The 10,022-nt window shown below is 43.1% G+C and overlaps 1 protein-coding gene across 1 annotated transcript in view; it reads left to right on the top strand.

The window, feature by feature from the left end:
• gfra2b (GDNF family receptor alpha 2b) overlaps window positions 1–10,022 on the top strand; it is a 52,147-nt gene that overhangs the window by 10,655 nt on the left and 31,470 nt on the right. The gene's annotated exons all lie outside the window — the stretch shown is intronic.

Below are 10,022 nucleotides of genomic sequence, written 5' to 3'. Positions count from 1 at the left end.
GATGGATGGATGGATGGATGGATGGATAGATGGATGGATGGATGGATGGATAGACAGACAGACAGACAGACAGACAGACAGACAGACAGACAGACAGATAGATAGATGGATAGATAGATAGATAGATCGATCTCAGTCAGAGCTCTCCGACGTCACGGTCAGAGAGTGTAATCCAAGCCCGTCCTCATCACTAGCCTTGCGTAAATATAGTTTGATGTGCATGTGTAGAGAACACACCTGCAGTGATGTATGTCTTCCAAGCCCTCATTTGTACAGTGAACCTGAGAAACTCCTTCTTTGTCTGTCCCGCTGAGATCCATCACCGGGCCGCTTCCCCCGCTGCACGGCCATGTTTGTTTTTGACGGTTCATTAAACCTTGTTCCACGAGAGCCATCATTACTCTATTTACTGTCAGTGTGTGTGTGTGTGCGTATGCGTGTGTGTGTGTGTTAGTCTGCACCTGACAGCACTTTTAAACCACGGAGAGAAAAAAAATGCCAACGTATTTAGACAAAAATCAGTCAAAGTCAGGTGAACATTGGAGAGATCCAGATACTGCAGTGGAAAAGTGGAAAGATCAATATCACCCATTGTTGGCTTTGTTGAAATTGCTTTGCCGCTGTACTTGGTGGAATGGAAGACGCACGATTGTTGTGATGCAGAAGCAGAAGCATCGTGGTGTAAGAACTGTACGGTTTTTCCACTTAAAATCAAGATAGAAAAATCTTAATGCTGGATGATTGAGGAGATCAAGTGTGTCCATTCAGGAAGACTGGCGCGATGATGAAGATCAAGATGATGAAGATGATGATGAAGATGATGATGAAGATGATTATTATTATTATCCAGCCTGAGTTCAAGAAGCCAACTCTTAGCCAAGTCATAGCATCCCATGTAAATAATCTAACAAAGAAAAAGCTACGTCCATATTTTAATCAGCCAGTAGGTGTCAGTAATACTATGTCCAGCTTGCAAAGTTCCCTCATGTTTCTGTCCATATGAATCCATCGGGCCATTTTCTGGGTCAGACCCTGTGAAACAGCGGGAGAAAACAACAATAACTCCAAACAACTTTCATTTTTTAAAACCTAGCACGGTCTCCAGGAGGTGGCGCTCTGAATTATTCAAAGCTTCCTCTGTGGTGGGCTTGCATTGATGCTCACTCACAGGAGAACATCTGTTTTTGTCGCCGATGCCGCCTCTCTGGCCCCGCCCCCTTCATTGTGGCCCTCTGTTCTCACCATGTGGTCATTAGTGATGTCAGGGGTTGTTGACGCTAACAGTGTTTGATGATGCCATGTTGACGTGAGCTGATGAAATGTGTGTGTGTTTGGGCATTTTTGAAGCGTGTGTGTGTGTGTGAAAATTGGGGTATGCAGAAACGCAAGGACGGAAGATTTGTTTCCCCTTATCTTTAATGAGGAAAAACTGAGGATAATTTTAGCCCTAATCTGTAATTACTATATGTTTGTGTGTGTGAGTGTGTGTGTGTGTGCGTGTGTGTTTAAAAAAAGCCCTACTTTACATTGAATGTGTGCCACATTGTACAGCGAGAGGTTTACACCCTGGAGAGCTCATTATGTGAAGGTACGTCTCATCTTCCTCACTACTTGTTTCTTCGGTTTGAAACCGAAAACATGATGAAATTTAAATATGAGTTAGGGAGAGAGAGTGAGATAGTGTGTGTGTGTGTGTGACTGTGGGAAACATCAATGCTGCCGACTTCATTAACATGGAATATGTTTGAAACACAGCTCTGACCTCGTGCAGTTTCATTTCCTGCCAGTGAAATCTCATTTTGGAGTTGTTCACTTTTTTGGGAACTTGATTTGGCAGCTGGAGCCGGTCCCCCGTCTCTGAAGACACTTCATGGAAATTAAATGTAGCTCTGCTCGATCTCAGGGACGGTAATGACTACAAACATCTCCACTGCATTTTTTCGGGCAAAACAAGTTAACTATTAGTTACCAAAACGTCTTTTTATTCAGGAGTGTGTTTTCTCTCCCGTTCCTAACTTTTGTGGTTACTGAGACAGGGTCGTGGAGCGTTTTGTTCCTGCATGAACTCTAACCGTTTGGCTTTAATATTATTGGACGTTTGTTTCCTCAGAGGGTTGCTGACTCCATCAAATTGTTTTCAAAACACAGCTCACATCGGAGAGTGACAACTCAATTAATCCTGATGTCGAACTCATCAAACATCATCATTTTCACATCACCTTCCTGGATAAATGATCCATTTGGTGGAGACACTGGACACTTGTGCTCAGGCACACACTGCCGCACAGTGTGTGCGTTTGTGCGTAAATACTGCGGCTCCTCCGTGGACCAATACTAATCAGGCAGCGAGTTGCTCATTAACATTCATGCTAAACGCCTAGCTCATTAGCATGCAGGCTCAACACATCGGTCATTAGGCAGACTTGTAAATTAGCCTCTTATTTGACTTCATGCTAAACATGGATGTAACTGCTCGAGCTGTGATTAAGCGGCTGAACCCCGAGACCCTCTATAATTACGGACCCCCTCGCCACCTGGTTCGAAGCCTGACGTGTTAGCATGAATGCTAAATAGCCGCGGTCAATACCAAGTGCCCTGATCTATCTGGTGAGAGGATTAACCAATGTAGTGTGAGCGATTACTTAAGCGCTGACCTCTCATTGTGCAACTTTATAATATGTGCACATTCAGCAGCTCAGTGTCGGAGCTGAGGGAGACAAAAGGAGGAGGTGGAGAATGAGGAGGAGGAGGAGGAGGAGGAGGAGGCAACAGCAGCACACTGCTTTGTTTCACAGCTATTCCCCCAACATAAATCTGAAGTCTAAAGTTTAAAAAAGTATATAAAGTTTGAAGTTCAAGGGACTTAAAATGTCACTTATGCACAACGCTGTGGTTTCACTTCCACAAAAAACAAGAACAAATTCATATTAATAGAAGTGTAGCAAATTTAGCAAAAGTCTCCCAATAAAATCAACCTCAAAACTACAGGATGATCAGAGCACATTTTGACAGATTTCACGCAGCTCGCTCTTCCTGAGTAAACTTCATGATAAACTAGGCGTCTGATAGCTTGCGGGGACACGAGGGCTGCGTCTGTACTGCTGCCTTTTTGATGACGTCGTGATACTGAAGTCATTCCGAACAAAAGATTTCAAACATCAATGTCACAAAAAAGAAACAACACATTTGAACTTCCTGACATGGCTGTGGCGGATCACAACTTTTGTTTGCTGTGATGAGAAATCATTGATTTTTTTTTTTTTTTTTAAATGAACATTGCTGTAGGAAATTGAGCCGTTCACAAAGTGACAAAAACACCCGTCTCCTGTTGGAGAATTGATTGACAAAGCCTCAACATACAGTGTCACAGACAAAGAAACAGAAGCTAATTAAAGCTGTGGTTCTGATTGGAGTCAAACTTGGATCTGAACCACGAGGTTCTCATGGCCAGTCAGTGCTGCATACAACAGACTTCCAACATTCAAATCAACATTTCTGTCTTTATGGAATGACTCTAGTCTAATTTACAGTGTCTATAAGGCGGTACTCAAATAGTGGGGCGGACCCCCCTGGGGGGGACGTGAGGGTCTTCCAGTGGCATATGGCACGCTGGACATAAGTGTACCACTGCTGTAATGTTTGAATGATAACAAGCCTCCAGTCACTAGGTGGCAGCAACTCACAGTGGTCATACAGTACAGATAAAAATATACACATTATCAGGTTCTCAATAGTATTTCAATTCATGGGGGTGTGGGTTAGGGGGGTGCGAAAACACTTTGGGGGTGTGACAGAAAATAATGAAGATCCACTGCTGTGAGGTAACACACTCCACTCGTATCTCTGTATCTTTCTGTCTTGATTCTGACTTTAGGTTTATAACAAAGACCCATTATTGGTATTTAACAATGAACTTGACAGCCATGTTGCCTCCAGTCTGTGCTAATCCCTGACCGCCCCCTGGTGGACAGGGTGTGTTTTTTTTTTCCAGCATTGACAACTCTTGCCACAGTTGCGTCCACAGCAGACACCACTCCACTAACTTTTTCAAAAGTCGCTTTGAGCCGCTAACGCCGGGGGCCTTAATGTCGTCAAGCGTAAAATTCTTGCCTGTGTGTGCACGGAGTGATACAGGGAAGAGGCGGGTAATACGAGGTTAAAACACAGGCTTATCACCACACTTAATTAGTTTAGAAATTCAGAGTTGGAGGAGACGCCGCGATGGAAAACAGAGGATTATGTTTGGTGGAGATGGAGGGCTCCGTCTCCTTTACTCCGTCAGTGAAAGCTGAGATGGAGCAGCAGGAAGGAGTGCAGTGCTGCACTTTGTGATTCTCCAATTCAGCTGTTTACACACACACACACACAGCCACACACACCACGGCCTGGAATTAGTACGGCGTTGGGCAAAATGCCCTTGAGAACTCTCCATTTACCCTTAAATTCTCATGACGGGGCTTTTAATGCCCCTGGTAAAAATGTGAACTTTGCAAAGCCTTTGTAGAAGTATAGAACGTGTCCAGCTGGGTTTCCATAGCACACACGTGTGTGCCCACGTGTTCACACATTCTTCTGTTACATGTCACACAATAAAAGCATTATTGTAGGATCAAAGGTAAAGGCAAAGTAAATATCACAGCTAAGACAAAGAAGCTAAAGGTTAGCCAGTCGTGTATAGCGGAATTGCAAATAACAAAAATGCTAACAATCCCAGCAGATATAACTAAATGATGATCAAATATGTTAAAATGACTGAAACATGAGCAGAAAAACTCAACTAAACTATTGCTAAACTCAAACTCTAACTCCTACTTTTGAGTCAAAGTGAAAGTGTGAAAAAGAAACAATAAAATGCATGAAAATCTGGAAGTAAAGCTTTTTCTTTTTCTCTCTCGACCGTTCCCCCAGGAGTCATCTACAACATCCATCTCCTCTTTCACTACATCCACAAACCCCTTCCTGCTCTCTTCCTCTTTGTTTTCGTCCTTGGTCCAGTACCTCCACTAACCGTGCTCCCCACATGTCCAAACCGTCTCCAGCTCACTTCTCCAACTGACCCAGAGCCACTGTCTCTGAGCTAGTCATCGTAGCAAAATCGTAAACTGACCGTAGTATTAACTAGGAATTGTTTTGTTTTTTTTTAGCATTTTGGATAAATGTAATATTTATTCATTAATCATGGATTACTTCATCCTTTCTGAGGGTACATGGAGGTGGAGCCAATCCTAGCATATATCATGGGAGGACGAGGTTTCACCATGGACTTTACAGTACCAAAATACTATGAGACTCACTTAGGGTCAATGTTTTTTAGTCCCCACTGTGAATTGAACCTGGGATCTCCTTGTAGCAAAACAATAGTGCTCACCACACCTTCACTCTGTGGCTGTGATGATCTTTCTGTATGGAGTTTGCATGTTCCCTCCAGCTACTCTGGCTTCCTCCCACAGTCCAGAAGCATGCTTAACCCTTTCATGCATGACGGTCACTACAGTGGACAGCTATGAAAATGTCATTTTCTATGATAATGGATGACTGCATGCTATACGTATCAAATCGGATGAAAATATTCGAATTGAACATTTAGTAGCTGTTTTCTTCCATTGTTCAAATTGAACCCCATTTACACAAACTGACCACAGGAGGCAGCAGTAGAACGACTGCTCCTAAAAATCACAGGACTTCGGTGGCATCATTTTAACAGTCGATGGTTGTCATCCAGATGTGTGCTCTCTGTGTGTGTGTGTGTGTCTGAGAGTGTGGACAACAGAGCAGATGTTAATGTATGACGGTTTAACAGCTTTTCCACTCACATACATGCTTGTTTCCATATATTAAAGGGGACATTAAGAGAAATACAGATTTTCAAGGACTTGATCATAGACCTAGCCCAGGCTTGGACAAACTTTTTGACCCGTGGGCCACAATTGTCCTAAAATTGAACAGGGGGGTCAGGTCAGGTCAGGGGTAGATGGAGTGAGCGTTGGTGTGAACTAAGATAAATGTAATCTAAAAGTCATACACAAAGGTTAAAATGCTAAAATGCTTTTATAATTTTTACACGCCATCTATTGGGGAAATGTGGGTATTGCAGTGTAAAGGCAGAGGTATAATGATAATATAAATAAATTATATAATTTGGAAAAGTTTGGTGGGCCGGATTAAAAAAGCAGAACGGACCACATCTGGCCCCCGGGCCTTAGTTTGCCCATACCTGACCTAGCATTTTCAAAGTGTTTAATTTGTGCGGCTCCTTCCATGGAACCAGATAACTGTGCTTATCGTCTCTAATTCAAACCCACACACACACTGACACACTGATGAACTGCCATTAAAAGTATGATTTATTACTTTGTCACTTTATTTATTCGCATAATTATCAAAATTCAAAATTCAAGTTTGATTCAAAGGTTTGAATTATTGAGTATACATATATAAATTGCGTAACTTACTTTTAAGAGGTGCAGCGTTACAAATCAGGCAGGTAGTGAGTGGTCAGGTTTATTATAGGAAATATTGTGCAAGAGAATTGTGAGGGCTGTGGCTGTGAATTCAGGGCGAAGGGGTAGGTACGCTTACATCGTGTGGCTGTGAGTTTCCAAGTGTTGAGTGGTGCTCGATAAAGAAGTGGCAGTGGTGGCCAAAATCCCAGATGTGCAAACACAACAACAAGGCAGCGAGTAGTAATGCAGCAAATTGGCAACAAAGAGGGAAAAACAGGAACTAACTCAGGGACATGAATCAATGAAAAGGTAACAGGAAGACCACCACGTTACCACTGTGCCAGGTCAGACGCTCCGACACTGAATCCTGGTGGAGCTGCAGCTTAAGTACTGCACTTGCTCAATTAAAGGCGACGCCCACCAGTGCTCTGCCTCATCAGCTCTGGGGGGAAAAACAAACAGCAGCAAAACAAACAACCCAGGACATAAATATAACAAAAACACACAGCCAACAGCCAACGTAGACGGATGAAAAATACACTGAAAAAGATGGAAAATAAAAAAAAAAATTAAGAAATTATTGTTTTGGCGTTATTACGTTTAAAATGGAAGACATGAGTAAAGGTTGGATCCTCAAGCACAAGCACGTTCACAACCTGTAGGTGCAGAGGTCAAAGTCTGTGGTGCGCCTCCTCAGGATGAAAGGACAAACTGCAGCCACTGCCAGTAACCACAGACACAGATACCTCTGCCTTTTTTAGTTTCTCTCTCATCTTCACTTAGCTCTGATCTATGAACAATATCCCAAAGGCCCGAAATAGGACTTTGTCCTCCGATACTCGGCTTTTTTTCAGAGAAAAGAAAACACACTCTATTTCAGAACCTGGATCAGAACAAGGGCTTAACATTTCCCTCCACCCAGAATCAATATCTCAGTGTAACTCCTACTCCGACGTTTACTCCTGTCTCCAGTCGTCTGGATTTGTTTGCATTTCATTACGTATTATTTCCCTATCCGAAAATGAGCCCAAACTCTCCAGGACAGGATGATGTCAGGTCTGGAGTGTGGAGTCAGAAACAGCGCCAGTTGAAACGCTGTGCCACACACACTCCACGCACTCAGACGTGGCGAACAACAACTTCAGAATTTGCCCAAACACCGGCTACGTGCTGAGATTAACGGCGGAACTGGAAGAATAAAGAGAAACGGTGAGCGTGAAGATAGTAGTGGAGCGCTGACTGACTGACTGACTGAGGGAGAGAGGGAGGGAGAGCGAGCGAGCGTTCCTGGAGGTGGCAGAGGAAATGTCACGCCGCCTCTGAATGTGGCGTGAATAAGCTGCTCTGTGCTGAGTGTTTACCTGCCTTTGATCAAATGCTGTCGCTGCGACGCCAGGCTTTAGTTTCGCTGGAGTCACGTCCAGAGTCGTGATCAGACTGTGGCACCGCCGCACAGCACCTTCTCTATGGTTTCATGTCAGAATAAACAGGTTAATAACAGACGACGACAAACATGGTACGCTAAGATTATTGATAATATTTTCCATTGCTAAAGTACAATTTCAATGTCGATCAATCACAGGTTAGCTGTAGATTAATCAAGATTAATTGTGATTAATCGAGCTTGTTGGTACTGTCGGAGCCAATGACAATCTGGCCTGGGAGAAGATAATCTCAGATGGGCTCTTTCGATCTCTCCTGTTCCATAATTTGGGTGGCCCTCTACCCTGGGTTTGGGACACCCCCCCCCCCTATCTGCAGTCCTGGGTACTGTATCTGGAGAAAGCTGAAATACTGGATGAAATGTTTTCGCTTCAGGGACAAAAAATGACATTTTGTAATATTTCTCTGCAATTAATAGATCGAGTGACGAGTCAAAAAGTCTTGCCAGTTAAATGGTAATTGAAACTCAACCGTGCAGGTTCATTTATGGTCAGCAGGCTACGCTATAGATCAAGTTCACTGTGATTCAGTGATTTTCCAGGGTTTTAGCTAAGGGTCCATTACGAGGAACAACAGAATTGATTTATAGTATATTGTATTTCCATGCTCACAAGAACTGCTTAGCTGACATGCTAACAGCTAAGCACATGTGTTCATATGACTGTTCCCCTACTCAGGATGTAAGATGTTTAAATTTCATAACAGTGTTCATGACAAAATTAGCACAGAAATAATAATAATAATAATAAAAGTAATACATTTTATTTCTAGGCGCCGTTCTGTCACCCAAGGACAAAAACACATACATAATACAAAGCTCCATTTTGAACCCTCCAAAGAGCCTGCTTGAACAGGAAGCTGCTGGTTCATCCTCCTCACTGGGACACAGTTCTGTGGCTGCGTCTCCTCCTCTCCGTACTCAAACTCATATCTAAAAATATACATCATCTCCGTTGATGTTAAAAGTGAGTTTTCCCAAACTTTTTCACTTGATTCGTTGTGAACAGCAGGTGCATGCGCCCGCCACTTCCTGTGGCGTTTTGATCTATTTTGTTATTCTGGTAAAGGCCCTAGTAAATAGCACTGGACCTCCTGCCGTGAACCCACTCTGTGTGAGTTTCTAAAACTGTGATACGGACCGAGAGGAGTCTTTCCCTGGTTGAACGTGAGTTAAAAGCTGGTTTCATCAGATCTGACGTCATCGTCTCAGACAAACATGGGAGTTTCAGGGAGTTTCAGATGAAGCAGCTGCTGCTGATGAAAACATCTTCCCAGCTTGAGACGTTTTTATCAATGACAGGGTTGTGTTTGAGTCATGAGCTTGGCTGGAGTGAGTCTGTGTTAGGTTGAAGTTAATCACAGTTGAATGAAGATTTCCTAAAGCCATCTGACACTTCTAAGGATCTGACACTCGTTAAGAAAATGTATATTTACATTTGAATTGAATTCATCTCATCATATAATCTCCAAATGCTAGGTTACTTCTAAGACACAGTAGGGGTCTTAGTTTAGGGGGGTCTGGGATGACACCTACTGGTGGATGGATGGACAGTAGGATATGTCAAGGGATGGGGGATGGATGGATGGATGGATGAATGGATGGATGGATGGATGAATGGATGGATGGATGGATGAATAGATACTGATGGTTGGGTGGATGAATAGATTGATGGAAGGATGGATGGATGGATGAATAGATAATGGATGTATGGGTTGATGAATAGATGGATGGATGGATGGATGGATGAATAGATAATGATGGTTGGGTGGATGAATAGATTGATGGAAGGATGGATGGATGGATGGAAGGATGGATGGATAGAAAGATGGATGAGTAGATAATGGATGGTTGGGTGGATGAATAGATGGATGAATGGATGGAAGGATGAATGGATGGATGGATGGATGAATCGATAATGGATGTATGGGTTGATGAATAGATGGAGGGATGGATGGATAGATGGATCCATGAATGGATGGGTGGATGGATGCAAGGATGGATGGAGGGACGATAGATAGATAGATAGATGGAAGAATAGATGGATGAATGAATGATGGATGGTTGGGTTGATGAATAGATGGATGGGTAAATGGATGGATGGATGGATGGATGGATAAATGGATGTGGATGGATAA

Source organism: Cynoglossus semilaevis, chromosome 14, assembly GCF_000523025.1.
Source record: "Cynoglossus semilaevis isolate Cse_v1.0 chromosome 14, Cse_v1.0, whole genome shotgun sequence".
Classification (NCBI taxonomy): domain Eukaryota; kingdom Metazoa; phylum Chordata; class Actinopteri; order Pleuronectiformes; family Cynoglossidae; genus Cynoglossus; species Cynoglossus semilaevis.
The sequence above is the reverse complement of the archived record's forward strand: the minus strand, read 5'-3'. Positions and strand labels throughout refer to the sequence as shown.